A 19150-nucleotide genomic window follows, 5' to 3' on the forward strand; every position below is an offset into this window, starting at 1 on the left:
TGTAAAAAGAGGCTCCAGTCCCGAGAAACTAAGTAACCATGGACTGATTTGGTCATGACCAAGCCTGTAGCTCTCTCTGCCCTTCCCTAGGTTCAATGACCCCTTTCAACAAGGGTCAGAGCCAGATTTGTAACTGAATACAAGAACAATAGGCAGGAGAAGGTGACAAGAATGCCCAGCCCTGCTGCATTGCTGTAAAGCCTTCCTTTTCTGATGCTACACCCCATAAAAAGAAAGAAGGGTCCTCGGCATGTGAGGTTGGGGGTCTGTGGCCAGAGGGCCGGTCATTTCCTGTGTGACAGCCTGGTCACTTTCATCTCTTGCCTCCGTTCACCATTTGTCAAGGGACAGAATTAGAAGGAAGAGACTCTAAGGGCTTCTCCAGCTTTGAAACTCTGTGACTTTATAAAGGACTTCCCAAGTGGTTGAGTGGTAAAGAATCCGCCTGCAAATGCAAAAGATTCGGGTTCAATCCTTGGGTCAGGAAGATCTCCTGGAGAAGGAAATGGCAACCTACTCCAGTATTCTTGCCTGGGAAATCCCACGGACAGAGGAGCTACAGTCCACGAGGTTGCAAAGAGTCTGACATGATTTCGCAATCGAGCGCAGCACCACTGAATAAAACACGACCACCCTGTCCGAAAATATTTGAATAGCCACACTCCTTGGGGGTAAGGCTTGCAATTTTTGGCAGCTCGAATTTTTTAAATAAAGGTCTGGCCCTAGGATGACTCAAAGTAAGCTTCTGAAAGCCAGAAAATGATATGACTTAACTTTTCCACTCCTCTGAAGAGGGGGAGTGTTGAGAGGAAAGGAGTATCTGAGAGGCAATCAGAAGCGATTCTGTTCTTTCACATGTGTGTGAATGGCTCCCGTCCTATCACCTATACTGCTTGAAGCAAAGGAAACTGTGACCAGAGCAAGCTGGGTTCTCAGAGGAGACGAGGGAGGTGGGGTTGTTGATGCCCCCACGCTCTCTCCCTGCTCTTCTCCCAACCCGCCATTCCTGACCCTTTTTGCAAACAAAAACTCCTCTGGAGAAACTCATGATTTTGATTAAGCTGACACAATTGTTGGAACTTTGGACTCTGGGATTCTGACATTTGGAAGCAGACCAGAAAGAGGGAAAGCAGCCGCCTGCCAGGTGACCCAGAGGCAACCGAGAAGGGATGAGATAGCAACGCACCAAGCTCGGGACAGGAGGCCCCCTTTGCTAGAGTTACCCTTCACAAGATGAGCCCAGTGATCAAAGCATAGCAACTTTCTTAAGTGTGGAGTCCCATACCAAGGTCACAGGTTCGAGGCCTTGTACCAAGGCCACAGACGAGGAGCCCAGAATCAAGTTCATCTCGGAACTGACTGAGCCCCATAGCAAACATTGTCATGAGCCCATTTGATCTAAATGATCCAGCTCCTTGACGCCATATTAGGTAAAAATGTCCCTAATAGTTTAGGGCACTCACCCTATAGTGCCCTAAACAATCACCTAATGCCACCCTTCCAGCAGGAATTTTCTTTGTCTTGAGTCTATAAAACTTGGCTAATAACCCGCAAAAAGCATCAGCTCTCTCTGATCTCTCAGGTCAGCTGGCATTGTGCTTGCAATGCCCACATTATCTCTGCTCTTTGTTCTTAATGGGCTCCCCAGATGGTGCAATGGTAAAGAACCCATCTGCCAAAGAAGGAGATGCAAGAGACATGAGTTTGATCCCTGGGTCGGGATGATAAATGGCCATCCACTCCAGTATTCCTGCCTGGAGAATCCCATGGACAGGGGAGCCTGGTGGGCTCCAATCCATGGGGGGTCACAGAAAGTCAGACACAACTACACATGCATGTCATCATTTGTTCTTAAAAAATTCACTTCTTTCTGAAATACTCTGTGTCTGGAAATCCTTTTCCAACCCGCATACAGACCATGACATGAAGTCTCTCCAAATTCCCCTTCCTGGGCTCTGGGGCAGAGTGGTACCCCCACGCCTTCCGAAATCCTCCCCATCACTCCTCCTGCTGCTCTGCTTCTCTTTTACAATCGAAGATGCTGCTGCCCGGTGTGTGGGGGCTGGATTTCATCCTTGCTGCTACCGAGACTGCTGGGATGGTTGGTGGGTGTCTGTCGGACCTCACAGTTACTAACAGGACACACTATTTCTCTGACTCTGGGGACCAAAGATGAAAACACTGGGCCAACCGTCTGTGGCTGAAGAGTGGCTCAGCCTCGGAAGAAGCAGGTAGCTGTAGACAGTGGATGTAGACAAAGGCCTCAGCACCCCCCTTGCTGGAATGGCTACAACACCCCAGGCACCAGAAGATGCCCGAGGAAGAGGGCCCAGCTCACAGGCTGGGACATGGATGACCAGAGGCCTTACCATGGGTTGCGAGCTCCCAACAGGCTGAGTTAGAGCCTGTCTGTCTGTTTTGCATTTCAGACGTGGGGAGGCAGCCCGAGTGATAGTCACACATGGCAGCACCCTTATCAAATCCCCCTACTTGTTGTCTGGGCGACCTTGGGCAAATTACTCACCCTCTTCAAGCTTCAAATTCTCCATCTATGAAACAAAGTTCAAAATACCTCAATTCGAAGTTTAGGAACCTGGGACTTCCCTAGTGCTGCAGTGGCCAAGACTCCACACTCCCAGTGCAGGGGGCCCAGGTTTGATCCCTAGTCAGGGAACTAGACCCCACATGCAGCAACTAAGAATTCCCATGCCACAGCTAAAGATCCTGCATGCTGCAACTCAGACCTAGTGCAGCCAAATAAATAAAGAAATAAAAACATTAAAAAAGAGCTAAGGAACCTGGAACATCACAGATGTTCAAGAAAGGCATTTCCCTATATTTCTGTGTGACCCTTGATAATTTTGTTTTTTGGCATCTTTCTGGAAAAGAAAATGAATAACTTCTTTTCATGAGTAGCCATCTTTTGCAGTTAGGGGAAAAACAATTCCCTTGCCGTGGCAACTTTCTTGATGACTGGTTCCGTGGCTAACTCCCTGTGGATCCTGATCCACTCCACTTTCTGCTCTTTGCCTCAATTTTTTTTTATCTGTGGAAAAAAAATCCCCACCACCTACCATCTTCAGTTCAACTGAACAAAATTCCCTGAGCTGCCCACCACACCCAGCCCTGGATCCTACGTCTTCTCCCAAGTACAAGTGATTCTCAGGGTTTCCGGTGTCCGGGGTCATCAGATTCTTAATATTGAGTGTTGCACCAACAGTGTCAGTTAGAGTTTACTGAGTATGTCTTTGGTCATAAAGATTAGACCCAGATGATTTTTGCCCACAACACGATTACGATCTAACACTGCCTCCATCACAGGTTGCTTGTCTTTCGAGTCAGACAGAATTCTTATTAGAAGAAAAAGAAAAGCTTGAAAAGCCTATCAGAAATACCACCAGCTGCAGCAGCCCCAGAGTGGGCTGCAAGGACAGCCAGCTCTCCTCACTCTGGTTTAGATGCTGGGGTGTGTGGGGCTCTGCCTGTGAGCTCAGACGTAGAGAGGTGGCTGACAGGGAATATTTATATACATATATTTATAAATGCCTCAACACAGAACCTGGCTCAGTAAAAATGCTCACCATGTGAGAAATTTGTCTTCATTATTGTTATTAGCAGAGGAGGAGAAATAGCCAGAGGTGGGCATCAGCCATGAGTGGGGACTCCCTGGTGGTCCAGTGGTTAAGACTCCATGCTTCCAATGGATCCCTGGTTGGGGGGACGAAGATCCTTCATGCCATGTGGCCAAAAAAAGAAAAAAAGAGTAAATTTTTAAATGTCTATTGCTTGAATACTTCCAGCAACAGGTCTATATTAAAAAATAAACAACGAAAGCGACAAGATATGAGTTGTTCTAGGTCCTTCTCTGTGTCTGAAATGCACCCTCAGGCCCCGCTGGAAACTCAGGCAGGGCCCTCACCAGCTGGGGGACCAAAATGGGGGGCCGGGGAGCCTGGCAACACCAGCAGCCCTGAGAAGGCATAACGGGGGGCTGAGCATCAGCTCTGCGCAGAACGCGCACAGAATGCCAGACCGCTCGCCGCCCTCATACTTGATCTTATCGGCCCCGCTGGGGAGGTGAAGTGCATGTGTCAAGGGGTTCGTGCCTGTTCATCATTGTGGTCGCCCCAAAGTGGAGCAGGCAAGGTAACACTTGAAGCCATTTTTTGCAGAGAACTGCACAAACAGCCGCGGCTGCTGACAGTCAGTGGTTCCAAGGCAGATGGAGAAAACACCCACAGATGGTAAGGGCTGCAAAGAAACACCACAAAACAGAGCAACGTATACACATACACACACCCCAAAACAAAGTTTAACCCCAAAGTCTCAGCACACCAGAAGGTCGGTTCATGTGCCCATAAAAAAGCCAAAAATGGAGACGGAGGGCTGGCTGGATGGCAGAGGAACTGGGACACTGAGATGTCCCCACAGAGGGATGAATGCTACAGGGCTTCCTTTGCGGAGGGTAGTTCTGGGAGGAAAATAAAACCGACAGTTCTCAGGACTTGAAACTGAGAGTTTCTACTTCAGAGAATCGAAAACAATTTCTTTCTGAAGATGCAGTTCAATGGAGAAAGAAGGGTCCAAATTCAGGTCTTCAAGGAGGCGATGGACGGATATTTTCAATCTGTTAAACAGATTATATATCTTTTTATAGAAAGATTGTATATACAGAAGTTGGGTTTTTTTTTTTTGGCTTCTCAAAGTAGAAAGGCAAATCATGACTTGATTAATGAGCCTTTGAAACGTCTAACTGTAGGCTTGCTACTCTTGTGCATTTATCTATTTGGCAAACATCGCAGCAAAGTGAATGAGACATATCTTGTCTTATTCTCATATAAATTTTTGTATCTAGTAGGGGGAGAAGACGTTAAGAAAGTAGATACTGAAATACATAGTTACAAATGTTGGTTTTTATTTCCCAGAGACTGTGTAGTGCAATGAGGGAGAATATCTTATTTTTACCTGAAGGTCTGAGACTATTAAACAAGCATTTTAAAACCAGCTATTATGTATAAAATGTACAGATACAAAGAAATACCTGAAATATGACCCTTACTTTCCAAGAGCTCAAAACTTTTTTAAGGGACTAAGGCGTGTTAATAAAGAATTATAACATTTGAAAGGAGGAATGAGAAATTTAGTATTAAGTTATTTTAGAAGATACACTTTTTTTTTCCCTAGAAAAGAATGCAAGTTGACTTTGTGCTACAGAGATGTTTGCTTGTTTCAGTTATCTAGGTCTGGGAGGGTCTTTATCATTGAGATTAAAAGATGTAAAAAGCACCATCATTGGCCCTGTGGAAACCACCCAACTCACTGGTTCAGCATCTTAAAGCTGAGCTTCTCAAACTTTAATGTGCGTATCCATCTCTTAAGGATTTGGCTAAAATGCAGATACTCATCCAGTTGGTTTGGAGTGAGCCCTGAGATTTGGCACTTTGGGTAACAATTGCTCAGATAATGAGGATGCTGGATCACATTTCGAGCAGCACGGTCTTAAAGGGAGGAATCAAATTCTGCAACATGAAGTTCAATTAGCTTCTTTCATTCCACCTAAATTTACTGAGTATCTACCATGAAGTTGGCTCATATTAAGCATTCACCAGCCCTTCCTTACCAAACAACAAAAAAAAAGTGTTCACAGACAACTAATTTCACAGATTACAATTGTTTGGAAGCTGGGTAACCATTTTATATCTGGTGTAAATACTCAGAGAACCTGTGAAAGGAGCTCAACCAAGATGGCAATGTCAGTATCCAGACTTCTGGATCTGTTATCTCTGTCAATGGTTTCTTGCTGGTGGGGAGCATATATTGACCCGGACATAAATTTATATGGCAGGGATTGGTCTGGAACTCAACACAGCTGTGTTTTGAGACCAGAGATCTCTCAGTTACTGTCAGATGAGACCCTTCTTCCAGAGCACGGCGGGCTATTTGCCATTCCTTCCAGGTCTCTCTGCCATGTCCTTCCCCTTGGCCATCCCATGGGCAGGCTGATGAGCAAGGAGGTGGGCTCACTGCTGTCCCTTCCCACCATGACATTTATCACCTAAATGAAACTTGACACGAGAATTGTCGTTTTTGTGAGAAGACGATAAAACTCATTTAACCTTTCCACTCCATAGGCCGCACGTTCCCTTGGGGCCTCTTGAATCCTGGTGAGGCCTTCAAGAAGAGCAGACTCAAGTTATACGGGATATGCTGATGCTGGCCTCTCCTTTTCATGTGAAGAGCTCACTTCTGCCCAGTCATTTGCAAACTTCGCACAAATGGAATTTCCAAACTCGGGTTGGAAGAAAGCACCTTGATTTCCTCCTACTCACATCGTGAAGAACATCAAAGGCCTTGATAAATGATGAAAGGAGGTAATATGCTAGGCACGGACGAAACCCTTCCTCCACTCCATTCGGACTGTCAGGAGAGTAACTGACGCGTCTCCCAGATCAGCAATAGTTTCTCGTCACCAACGCCTGGTGTCCCGTTGGGAGTTAACCCTGTCATTTCATCTAATTCTCCATTGGCAATAAGCAGTCACTGCCAGAGACTTGGCACTGGGGGCATCATTGTTGGCTTTTGGTGGCAATTGTAATATTTAATATTCCTCAAATGAGAGATGATCCTGAGAGTATAAGAAGAATGGAACATTTTTTAAAAAGGAACAGTTGAGACTTTCTTGGTAATCCAGTGGTTAAAACTTCAACTTCCAAAGCAGGGGATACAGGTTTGACACCTGGTTGGGGACCTAAGATCCCACAGGCCTTGTGACCCCAAATCCAAAAACATAAAGCAGAGGCAATATTGTAACAAATCCTCATAAAAAAAAATCCTTAAAAAATAAAAGAACAATTTTTCTTCATTTTCTAACTCTAAGTGAACTGCTGTTTATGTGAACTGACTCAAACCCAAACCAAAGAGGAAAGCCAGAGATTTGAGAAAACATTTGAATAAAATGCCTCCAGGTATTCTGTTGTTCATTCTTGTGACAAACATTTAATGAACACTTCTCATGGCAAGGCACTATTACAAACCCCATCCACTGCTTTAGGGGGAAATACCCAGAAAAGGGGAGAGGAGAAGCTAAAATGTGAGAGATATAAAATGCAAAAAGGGGTGTGTGATGTAGTAGGAAAAAGCCTTGGGTCAAAGCTGAGGAATGCCCATCCCAATTCTGGACTTAGCTGACTATTAGAATTTGAGTAAGACTGACTTGGCTTCTAATTTCTTCATTAGTAATTAAGAGAACTGGGTCTTTGGTAAGGCGAATGTTTCATGGCTTCGTGTGATTAAAGCCTTCCCATCTTCTAAGGAAATTGTATATCACCCAATCTTTTATCTTACAGGTGATTGCTGTCTTGATATCAAACCGCTCAACGTGCAAGATCTGGGCATGTGATGTGAGCTTCATCCCCAGTCTCTCTATAATACGTTCTGTCTGTCACTCCTTCACAAACCAAGCGATAATCTTACACAATCAAGAAACACCTGTCTAGATATCTCTGAAGGTGTCTACAGAGGGCATACTCTTTCCACTTTAAGAAAACAAAAACTTGTTAGTTGATGACCATGTTCTGAATAAAATTATACTCTCCCATTGATTTTACTCTGAAATAAACTTGCATCTTTGGGGCAAAGCAGCTTGTGAAAAGCATCCTAATGGTACTCTGTGTCATTTTGGACTTCTGTGTTTAACAGGGTAGTCATGGAAAGAACATAGACATAATATAAAACTAAATTCAAAATTTGTCTGCTGTATCTCATTTAACTTTCATAATAATCTCATGAAGAAAGTTATGTCCCCCAGTTTGTGTATAAACTGAGCCTGGAGAGGTTAAATTACTTACCAAATACCACATTGCTTATGTAGAGTTGGAGAAGGAAACAGCTACCCACTCCAGTATTCTGGCCTGGAGAATTCCATGGACTGTATAGTCCATGGGTTTGCAAAGAGTCGGACATGACTGAGCAACTTCCACTTCCACTCTGTAGAGTACAGGTAGGACTTGGACCCAGATCTAATTATTTCAAATCAACTCTGGATGTCTACCTCAGCTGACCTATCTACAAAGATGCACCAACAGCCACTAAAGTTTTGTAGACAGAGTTCAATGACATAATGTATATAAAATGTTTAACTCAGATCCGATGGCATAACAGGTACTCAAGCTTCTTTGCCTTCTCCAATGCATGGCATTTAGGTGCCTACAGAGGGCATGCGTTATTTCTAAAATAAAGATCTCACTGCAGCATGGAAAAGAGCACTGAAGAAGCAGTTGAATGGGGCTTCTCTGGTGGTCCAGTGGTTAAGAGCCTGCCTTGCAATGCAAGAGACACAGGTTTGATCCCTGGTCAGGAAAGATCCCACAGGCCTCAGAGCAACTAAGCCCGTGTACCACAACTACTGAAGCCCGTGTGTGTCCTAGAGCTCGTGGCACACAGCAGGAGAAACCACCGGGATGAGAAGCCCATGTACCGCAACTAGAGAAACTCACACGCAGCAGCGAAGACCCAGCACAGCCAAAAATAAAAATAAATTAATTAATTAAAGTTTAAAAAAAGAGAAAGAAACAGTTAGATGAACTCTTCTAAGACCTTTCTCCAAGTCAGTTATCTTTCTAAGGCTCCTGTTATTACGTTCTGAAGGCTTTGTGCTTATGAAGCAGATATGGACGGACACGGGTGGGCCAGGCCAGGCCCTGTGGTCACTCCACAGCCTTGCATCTGTTGGGTCAGCAGGTTCATGCCTCCTAACAGTCTGAGCACCCTTTCTGGAATCTGGGCAGGAAATGCACGCCCCACCCCCACCCGGGCCACTCTCTCCAAGAGTCATGGGTGATGAAGGTGTTTCCTGCCATTCTGTACAGGACGGAGAGTCACTTAACCTTGCTTTCATTATCAGTGGAGGAGGCGGCGATTGGACCTCCACCCCCTAGGGCAAACGAACTGCCAGGGCTGGCCCTTTGGCATGAACCATCTTGGTTGCAAGCAAGCAAACCTGTCACCTTCCTGTTTTATCTACACATGGTGTTTGCTTCCTTTGACGTGGATTCTTACACTCAGGGTAGGAGGGATTTCTCGAAAAACAATGTTTGTTGTCTGCCTCTGATTCCCTGTCTCCCCACCCCTTTCTCTTTCCTTTTCAAGGCTCCAGGAATTGCTAAATGGCACGTCCTGAACACCGAATGCTGTCAGCTAAAAATACCCAAGCATATGCTTATCTGCACTGGTACTTCCTCTCTAGGGGCCTTACAGACGTTATCTCATTTATCCTTAAAAACACCCCGAGAGGTAGGATGTGGTCAAACAGTGCTCTTCCCAAAAAGTGAGGAAGGCTTTAAGAGGAAAGGTCAGCATTTGAGTTTCTATACCGAGGCCCAGCAGACAAACTCAGGTCTTAAACTTCTCAGCTTACGATCCCATCACTCTGCATCCCACACCCTTGGAATGGCAGGAGTCCATGTACAGAAATACAAACCCAAGGATCCTGGCACACGGGCAGTGGCCAGGCTAAGAGGGATCTGGAAGCTTCTGTGCTTCTTTGGAAGCTTCTTCTGGGTGCCTTTGCTTCCATCACGTCTTTAAAGATTGGAGATCCTCCGGGCCTTAGTCATCACTGTGCATATTCTCCCCAGCCACCTCCCAATGGCTTTATCTCTCGCCTAGATAACTCATAGTGACTATCAGTTTCCACATCCCTCATCCTCTCTTCTTAGCTGAGTATATACTAACTATGTATTAGATGTTTTACATGAATTTGTCACATGCACTTCAAAAATGCATTCCAAGCAGAACACACCACTTTCATCCTCGCTCTGTACATCTTCCTATATTCCCTATTTTAGGACCTAGAAATAATGAAGCATCAGAGAAACCTGGGACTTGTGACAGAGTCAACCCACACCATCACTGCTATATATGAGTGCTTACGCATGTACAGTAGTATGCGCTGAGCTTAGTTGCTCAGTCATGTCTGACTCTTTGTGACCCCATGGGCTTGTAGCCCTCCAGGCTCCTCTGTCCATTAGGATTCTCCAGGCAAGAATACTGGAATGGGTTGCCATACCCTCCTCCAGGGCCTCTTCCCAACCCAGGGATCGAACTCAGGCCTCCTGCATTGCAGGCGGATTCTTTACTGTCTGAGCCACCAGGGGAGCCCATGAATTCTGGAGTGGGTATCCTATCCCTTCTCCAGGGGATCTTCCCAACCCAGGAGTCAAACTGGGGTCTCCTACATTGCAGGCAGATTACCAACTGAGCTACCCGGGAAGCTCATACATAAGTGAGCCAGACACCTTCCAGACGCCCCTCCATCCAGGCTCACTTCCCCCTCCCAAACACACCCCCTAAGGAGACTGACTTCTGTGACATAAACCATTGAGCTCCTTTGAACTCTGGCTGCCAGTTGCACTTGGCCTTTGGTGAGCACTGGCCAGAGACTGGAAGGAGGCAGGAGAGAAAAGGTGTTTTATTTATTTCCCTTCTCCTTCCCTGTCAGGTCCCCATGGACTGGCTATATTCTGGACATAAGGCCAGAGCCCATCACAAATTCGTTTCCACGTGGCTTGTTCTGGGTTCTGATAACCATCCCTTCCTGTTGCTCATCGAACTTGGAGGAGGTAGAGCCTCCTGCCTCCTGATGTTACCAACCTCAGGGTACTGCTCAATCCCCACTCTCATACTCTGTAAATCATCCGTATATATTTTTTAAAACTTTTTATTTTGTATTGGGGTAAAGCCGATTAACAATGTTGTGACAGTTTCAGGTGAACAGCGAAGGAACTCAGCCATACATATATATGTATCCATTCTCTCCCAAACTCCCCTCCCATCTAGGCTGCCACATAACATTGAGCAGAGTTCCCTGTGTTCTACAGTAGGTCCTTGTTGGCTATCCATTTTAAATACAGCAGCATGTACACGTCCATCCCAAACTCTCTAATTATCCCTTCCACCCATCCTTTCCCCTGGCAACCATTAAGTTCTTTCTCTAACTAAGTCTGTGAGTCTCTGTTTTGTAAGCTCATTAGCATTATTTCTTTTTAAGATTCCACATATAAGGGATGTCATATGATATTTCTCCTTCTCTGTCTGACCTACTTCACTCAGTATGACAATTTCCAGGTGCATCCATGCTGCTGCAAATGACATTATTTCATTTTTTAAATTCCATTCTTTTTGATGGCTGTGTAATATTCCACTGTATATATGTACCATGGAGTCACAAAGAGGTGGACACAACTTAGCAACTGAACAACAACCACATTTTCTTTATCCATCCCTCTGTCGATGGACATTTAGGTTGCTTCCAAGTCTTGCCTACTGTAAACAGAGCTGCAATGAGCATTGAAGTGCATATATCCTTTTGGATCGTAAGTCATCCCTATATTAAACTTATAACAACTCCCAGCTAGACTGTGCCATCTCTTTCCTGATGGTACCCCAACTGCTATATAGTCACCAATTCTGTGTTTTCCATCCAACTCAGATGACTGCATTTCAAGCCCTCAGTACATCTGATCTGATTGCTGTATTATTTCCTGATCTGTCTCCCTGTAGGCTCCCAGCTGTTGTACTGATTGTCAGAGTCTTCTCTAAAATATCCGTGTAATCACATCAATCTCTGTCAGTCCACCAAGGGCTCTCAGGGCCCGTCACCATTTACTTACTTGTCTGTCTGTCTTTCTACAGTCAGTCTTTTATCACCCCTTCCAGGACATCCTGCCCTCTATAAATATTTATTAAACAAATAAGTATTGAATGGGACTTGAGGTTTTAAGGGAACACTAGCTATTTCCTTTTACAATACTATCTTCTATTTAAGTGTCATTTCTTGTCCTGATGAATGTGTCCCGGGGCTATGAGAATTGTGAACACCTGGGACTAATATCCTACCTTTCTATTGTTCAGAGCTTTTATCAGAGAGGGATTAGATCATGATGAAAAAGCTAGGGCTCTCAGATAGATTTCCTGAATTCAATTCCTGATTTATCCACTAGTCCTGTAACCTTGGGCAAATTACTTGCATGTTATGCCTCCACTCACTAATCTCTAAAATGAGGAAAGTAATATACACAGCTCATGGATTTGCCACTAGGATAAAAGGAATTAACATATACTAAATACTCAAAACAGTGCCTGGCGTGTGGTGGGTATGCAACCGATGTTAACTCTTATTTCTTGACCTAACCTTGGTTCGTCAACTTCATCCTATGGTGTCTGCCTCTCACCCTTCCATCAAAGCAGACTTCTGCCCGAAAGCCTTCTCACATCAAAGACCACGACAACCTCTAGCAGCTGAGACCATGCCTTCTTCACTTCAAGTTGTCATGTGGCTGCCACTTCCCACAGCCTCTGCTAAACACGTTCTTCATTCACAGCTTAGCAGCAGGGAGGGAAGAAAAGAGTGTGGACACGTAGAATGTCTTCCCATATTACAATAGTGATTCCCTCATGATCTTTCCCCAAATCAGAAGAATATTTCCTTCAACAACTAAGCCTCTCCCTTCCTCTTTTTTTTTTTTTTTTTTTATGGAGAGACTCACTCCAACATTTCACTCCTTCCAGAGGTTCACAGAGAAAATTTGGAACTTAAAAAGTAAACTTACCAGGGCAAAACTTTCAAAAACCAATTATAAAATACTTGTTTATAAATACATTTCCACTTTTATAAAAAGCAGAAAAACATATCAAAAAAAAAAAGTAAACCACTACTCTGACATCTTGACAGCATCACCACTAATAGTTTAAAACTTTGTTTATAGTCTTTTTTAGATTTAAATGTGTATTTTCATAGTTGAGAATATAAGCTGTATGTATTTTGCACCTACATTTTTTCATTTTGTCAAATAATAATCACTAACCCAAAGTATACGTAAGTTTTCAAGATATCATTAATTTAATTAAGGGGCTTCCCAGGTGGGGCTAGTGGTAAAGAACCTGCTTGTCAATGCAGGAGACACAGGGGACGCGGGTTCAATCCCTGGGTCGGGAAGATCCCCCAGAGGAGGAAATGGCAACCGGCTCCAGTATTCTGGCCTGGAGAATCCCCATGGACAGAGGAGCCTGGTGGGCTACAGTCCACAGGATTGTAAAGAGTCAGACACAACTGAGCACAGCACAGCACACCATTAATTTAATTAACTTAATTCAATGGCATCATAATATTCTACTTTTTTCACATTAGTAATTTAATTTAAAAATCCCCTATTATTAGACAAATTATTTCCTACTTTAAGCATTATTAGTATAAAGCTATGATAAACATCTTTGGTTATAATTTTTTGTCTACATTTTCATGTAAGAGTCCCAGAATAAAACTGCTGGGTTGAAGAAGCTGAATATTTTCAGGCTTTTGAGATGCCTTACGCAAGATGGCTTGCTACAAAATATATGGCTGTTTCTACTTTCACCAGCAGAATGTGAAGGTTCAGGTTAGAGTTAAGCTACCTTTAGCAAGCTCTAAATTTGCATTTTGTTTAGTATTTTCTCACTAAAAGGCAAAGCCTATTTTTTTTTAATGTATGTTATAAACAATTATTAAAATAGATAAAAATTGGCTTAATCTCCATTTGAATTTCATATGCCTTTTATTTCACCCCAATTCAGACAACATTTTAATTAATTATATATGCTACAAGATATTTAAGGAGCAGCTCCTTTGCTGGCACAGCATACTCCGTGGTCCTGAGAGAGCACCCTGAGGACAACCCCGTGGTCAAGTCTTCCTAGATCTAGATGACCTGTGCTAAGGCCGCTCTGATAAAGCCAGCCCAGGTCACAGGGTCCAGATGGCTCCTTGTATAGGCTGTACAGGGAGGGGACTCACCAGCAAAAAAAGCATGCATCCTCTAGTTACTCAATGAATATTAACTCAGGGCCAATTTCACGGGAGGAACTATGTTGAGCCCTGGGGAAACCACATCAACGGGAGAGATCTAGCACCAGCCTTCAAAAAGCTCCCATTTCAGAGAAAGGGATGACCATGGAATAATTCATTACCCAATTAAACGTGTAGCTATATTTACAACGAAGCACTGGAAAACAGAATAATGACGGACAGACAGAACATCTGATCTGCTGAGTTTACATGTCCGACTTGAGCCATAACCACACAACCATCTTTGCCCGTGGTGGGTGTTGCTGTTGTTCAGTCACTAAGTCGTGTCTGACTCTTTGCGACCCCATGGACTGTAGCCCATCAGGCTCCTCTGTCCATGGGATTCTCCAGGCAAGATTACTGGAGTGGGTAGCTGTTTCCTCTCCAGGGGATCTTCCCGATGCAGAGATTGAACCCTTGTCTCCTGCACTGGTAGGCAGATTATTTACTGACTGAACCACCAGGGAAGTTCTACTTGGTAGCTGTACCTCCCTACACAGCAAATGAGGGTGACATTCTCATCTATCCATCCCCATGGATCTATCCATCCATCTATCCATCCAAGTGAATCAAGGGAGATTACATCAAAGAGCATGTCAGGGAGCACTGCCTGTTGCCCTCTGTCCCTTCCACACCAGCCTTCCCAAGCTGGCTTTGGTGCCTATTTGCTTAAAAGGACGAACTCAAGGCAGAAAATGTGGCCAAACAGCCCACCCTGCTCACCGCTGGTGAGGAGCAGCACCCTCTGAATCAGGGGCAGCTTCCAGTAAATAGAGCAAAACAGAGATCTCCGCCGTGTAGGGGCCAGGGAGAAGTTATGGAAGGAACAATGGGACACTCTGAGGACTATTAACAGAATCCACTGCCCTTTGTTGTGGCTACAGGGTCGCAGGCAATTTGTATTGTTTGGTTCCCAACCCCCAGCCTCCCTGTGCACCTCCACCCCCACCAACTGCCTGCTCAGCTATTGTCATTGATGGAGTCATCCTGGCCTTCCCTACACTCCACACCCACTGCCCTCCATCTCCATTCCCCCTATTGTTTGCTGGGCTTGGCCCTGACCCCTGCGTATTTATAAAGGCCACTTCCCGCAGCATCATTGTGTGCTCAGTGGCTCTCAGCTCCCCCCGTTTCCTGACAATGAGCAGGGTAGTTGGGGGGAGGTGGGGGGGCTCGGTAACAGCCCGAGTCCAGCTCCTGATTTCCTCCATGTCCTGTTTACTGTGTTCTGTGAGCATCTCTCTGGCCACTCCTCTGGCAGAATCCACCAGCACCGCTTCAGCCCTGCCTTCAGTCCGGCAGAGCAGCTGCACTAAACCAGAAGGAAGAGCCAAGGGCCTCTGTGTCGTGAGCTGGAATCTCAAAAGGTGTTTCAGTCTCTGGATGAAGTTGCTGGTGTTCTGAGTCAAAACCCGAATCAAAGAGGTTGGGCTTGGAGAGATAACACACACAGCCTATTTCCTTCTGTTTCCTAGGATATAGAACTGGTGACCATTGCAATCTCTGCTTTATTCTCAAGTTTAGAGAATCTCTGAGGGTGTGTCCTGCCAGAGTGATCATTAACTCCCCCCTCAAAATCTCTGCCCTTGTGGGCAAACACCAGGGAAGGCAAACATGTCCTTTACAAAAATATGGCATTTCTCTCTTTTCTAGTTCTTGTCTTTGTTCTCCATAGAAGAACGTCTGCAACATGAGAAGAATGAACTCAGTCATATACTTTAGTGAAGGAAAGAGCAGTACTTCCGTGTATCTGTGGCTATCATATTTGAAATGTCTCAGTTCACCGTCTGTTTTCAATAGGGATTTCCTTCCATTTCCCACAAGCAAGATGAGAACTGAAGCTCAGTGCATGTGATTAATGAACTTGCTCAAGGTCACGAGCCAGTTGCAGAGCCCAGGTCCAACCTGAAAGCATGGTGGTTTAGAGCCTTGGTCGCTGACTCCTTCCTGATATTACTCGAACCTTTCTTCGCTCTGTGCCCCCAGCATCTCCCCATCACCTCCTCTCACCGTTCATTAGCCTCTGGGAGCAGGATAGAGTACCTGGGGTAACATCTACCAAAGTGCATGACCTCCTCTTGGAAGGACTTATTGTTGAGCCCTCCAGACCCGCAGCTGCTGGAGAACATTCAAGGCTCCGTCCACTGGAATGAGCTTGCTCCTTGTTAAACACGGCCCTAGCCTGGGCTGGCTTTTTGTAACGTTTGTTCTCTCTCCCACCACGGAGCCCGTCAGGAACTGAGATCTGGGCTGCTCCCTGTTGTTTGTTATTGCAGGCAGATCTCTGCATTAGAAGAGAAACACAGGCAAAGGTGACTGGAGCCACCAACCCATCAGGCAAGGCTGCCCCTCACGCTTTGACTGTTTGGTTTGGCACAGCTACGATCTTTTCCTCCTGTCTGGGTACCAGCATCCAGACACTTTTCTCCCAGGGGCCCGTCTGGCCACGTCTTTGTCCCAGATCACGATGCAGTCACATTTCCTCAAGCCCTCAAGCTGAGCATGTATGTGTGTTTGGTCCAGGCTGCATCTTCCTCCAGCCCGTTGGTCTCCACCCTGCCCCCTCTCCCAGCAAGCATCCTGTTTCATTCCTGGCCCAGCTGCAGCTCCCGACAGGCAGTGGGCCAGTCTGGGGACTAGTGACAGGGTGAGTAATGCTCGAGGTCAGAGGGCAGCTGCTCCTGGGATCGAGTCTCCTTACATGAGGAGGCCGCCTCGCTGTGATCACCCAGTGGAATAAGTTCCCAGAGCTGATGGCAAGATAAAGCACATTAACAAAACGTGCCCTCTTTGATTTTATGCCACGAGGGCCAGAGCTTGCCTGGAGGACTTGAACCCATCACTGACCCCCTCCTAAAGCCACCACCAACAGGTGATCATCCTTATCAGCACGGTAGTCATCTCAGAACTCTAGAAGGTCCAAGCTGGAGGGGGCACAGTGACCTCTCCTTTAATAAATGAGGGGCCGAAGGTCCAGAGGGCTCAAGTGGCCTGCTGGATCTGCACCCGACCCTCCTGCCCACTCCAGTGACCTCCTCAACTACATTATGTCCCCGTGTCTGGAAAAGGCCCCCCTGGGCAGCAGGGGGAGAAGTTGCAAGTATGAGCTGCAGACACTGGGCTCTCCCTGTTTCTCAAATTAGCCAAAGAATAAGAGAGTGAAATGTCAGAAAAGAGTTCCCCACCCAAATAGACACATCCTTACTTGCAGGTGTGGAGAAAAGGTAGACCAGAAGCACCAGGCCTGGGGACCAGTCTCTTCTCTCCCCCTCACCCTAATCTATTCTATATAAAGCTAGAGGCACAGGGAGCTCAAACTGGTGCTTTGTGACAACTAGAGGGGTAGGATAGGGTGATAGGGAGGTTCAAGAGGGAGGGGACATATGTATACCCATGGCTGATTCATGTTGATGTATGGCAGAAACCAAAACAATATCGTAAAGCAATTATCCTTCAGTTAAAAATAAATGTTTAAAAAGCTAGAGTCATACAGCCATAGCAATACATACTATAAAGAGGAAAAGAACAACACCATCCACCAAAAAACTCTCATTAAACCCATAAGTATGTCCCTACCTGTGTAATCACACCAACAGCCCTCAACTCAAACTAGACTGTACTTACAGTCCTTGCCAAATGGTAGTTGAGTCACTAAGTCGTGTTTGATTCTTGCAACCCCATGAATTTGGCCTGCCAGGTTCCTCTGTCCATGGGATTTCCTAAGCAAGATTACTGGAGTGGGTTGCATTTCCTTGTCCAGGGGTTCTTCCTGACCCAGGGATCAAAGCTGGGTCTCCTGCAAGAGGTCTCCTGCCTTGCAGGCAGATTCTTTACTGACTAAGCCACCAGGGAAGCCTTTACCATATAAGACTATTCATTGATTCAGCCAATCAGTGAGTCAGTCATTCCCTCAACCCAATCCTTCACTCAATAAAGTGACGTAGCAAGATTCAATCTACATTTATTTATAATACACTTTATGTCAGACACTCTACTAGATGTCAGGTAATTTTTCTGAGACTAACACATTGGAGCTTACAGTTTGCTGGGGATAACAGACACACTGAAAACAGTACAGCCTGATGTGAACATGCATAGATGTTCACACACACATACATAAAATAGTGATGTACACAGAGAGCCTAAAACTGCTCAGGATGGACAAGGAGAATATCAAAAATACCTTCAGAGAGGAAACAGTATTAGAGCAAGTTTTTCATGATGACACACTCTAGGGTGTAGGCTGGGAGCTGGGAGACACAGCAGACAGAAGGAGCAGAGGAAAGAGGGGTCTCGAGTTGCCCAGAGACCACAGAAGAGCAGCGCAAGTGGAGCAGGAGAGGAGCAGGGCTCTCCAGGTGGAGCCCAGACCCCAGAAGGCCTGGAATGCTCAAGAGCTCAAGAGCATGAACATTATCCTCAAGGTACTGGAGGTCCAAGAAATAATGGGCTAAAAGGAATCCTAGGACTAAGTTTGCAATGAGCAAACATTCCAATTCTTGAGTGAAAAATGAAGTGAGGCAACTAGCAGGCTGTGGAACAGTCCGGATGAACGTCCCTCCGCTGAATGCCTGATGGGTACCAGCTCTGCTCTCAGCCAGCACTAACGAGAAGTTCCGCATTCCCAGGCCTGGTTCCGGGCCCCGTACACACAGTGGTCTGCCGAGTGACACAGTCTTCCTGGCAGAGCGCTTCCTGGGAACTCTCCGTCCATTAGATGTGGTCATTAATGTCATGTGGCACTCAGGCTCAGAAGAAACCACAAGGCTCATTATCATAATTTTTCCAGTTTTCCTGATGGGAAAATTGAGGTTTAGAGAAATTAAATGACTCACCTAACTCATACAATTACTAACTAGTAGAAAACTGACTCAAACCCAGACAGTGCTGTCCGGAGTCTTACAGAGATATTCCCTACTCTATACTACTCTTCGTGAGAACTCTCAAGGGCTTGATCATTAATAGCTTGTCTTTTAAGATCTTCACATGTCTGGGAGGTTTTTATTTTCATAGACTCGTTCTTACGTTTCATATTACAATACTCCTAAATCATACACATTGAAAATAGTACATACAGAGCTATGTGAATTAAGTTGCAACTGACTAGGTTTAAGTAACATTAATACAACACCTTGCATGTATTTAATTGGGCTTTCCAGGTGACTCCAGGTCACTACAGATGGTGACTGCAGCCATTAAATTAAAAGAAGCTTGCTCCTTGGAAGAAAAGCTGTGACCGACCTAGACAGCATATTAAAAAGCAGAAACATT

The 19150-nt window shown here is 45.3% G+C and overlaps 1 long non-coding RNA gene across 1 annotated transcript in view; it reads right to left on the bottom strand.

The window, feature by feature from the left end:
• The window catches only part of LOC139180587 (uncharacterized), a 55512-nt gene extending 37807 nt beyond the window's left edge, over positions 1-17705 (bottom strand). The window contains exons 1-3 of the long non-coding RNA XR_011564800.1: positions 17504-17705; positions 7848-16163; positions 3582-3729 (exon numbers count right to left, since the gene is read on the bottom strand). This is a non-coding gene — a long non-coding RNA (uncharacterized lncRNA). The remainder of the gene's footprint in view (positions 1-3581; positions 3730-7847; positions 16164-17503) is intronic.
• Positions 17706-19150: the final 1445 nt, after the last annotated feature.

This window comes from Bos indicus, chromosome 29 (genome assembly GCF_029378745.1).
Source record: "Bos indicus isolate NIAB-ARS_2022 breed Sahiwal x Tharparkar chromosome 29, NIAB-ARS_B.indTharparkar_mat_pri_1.0, whole genome shotgun sequence".
NCBI classification, from domain to species: Eukaryota; Metazoa; Chordata; class Mammalia; order Artiodactyla; family Bovidae; genus Bos; species Bos indicus.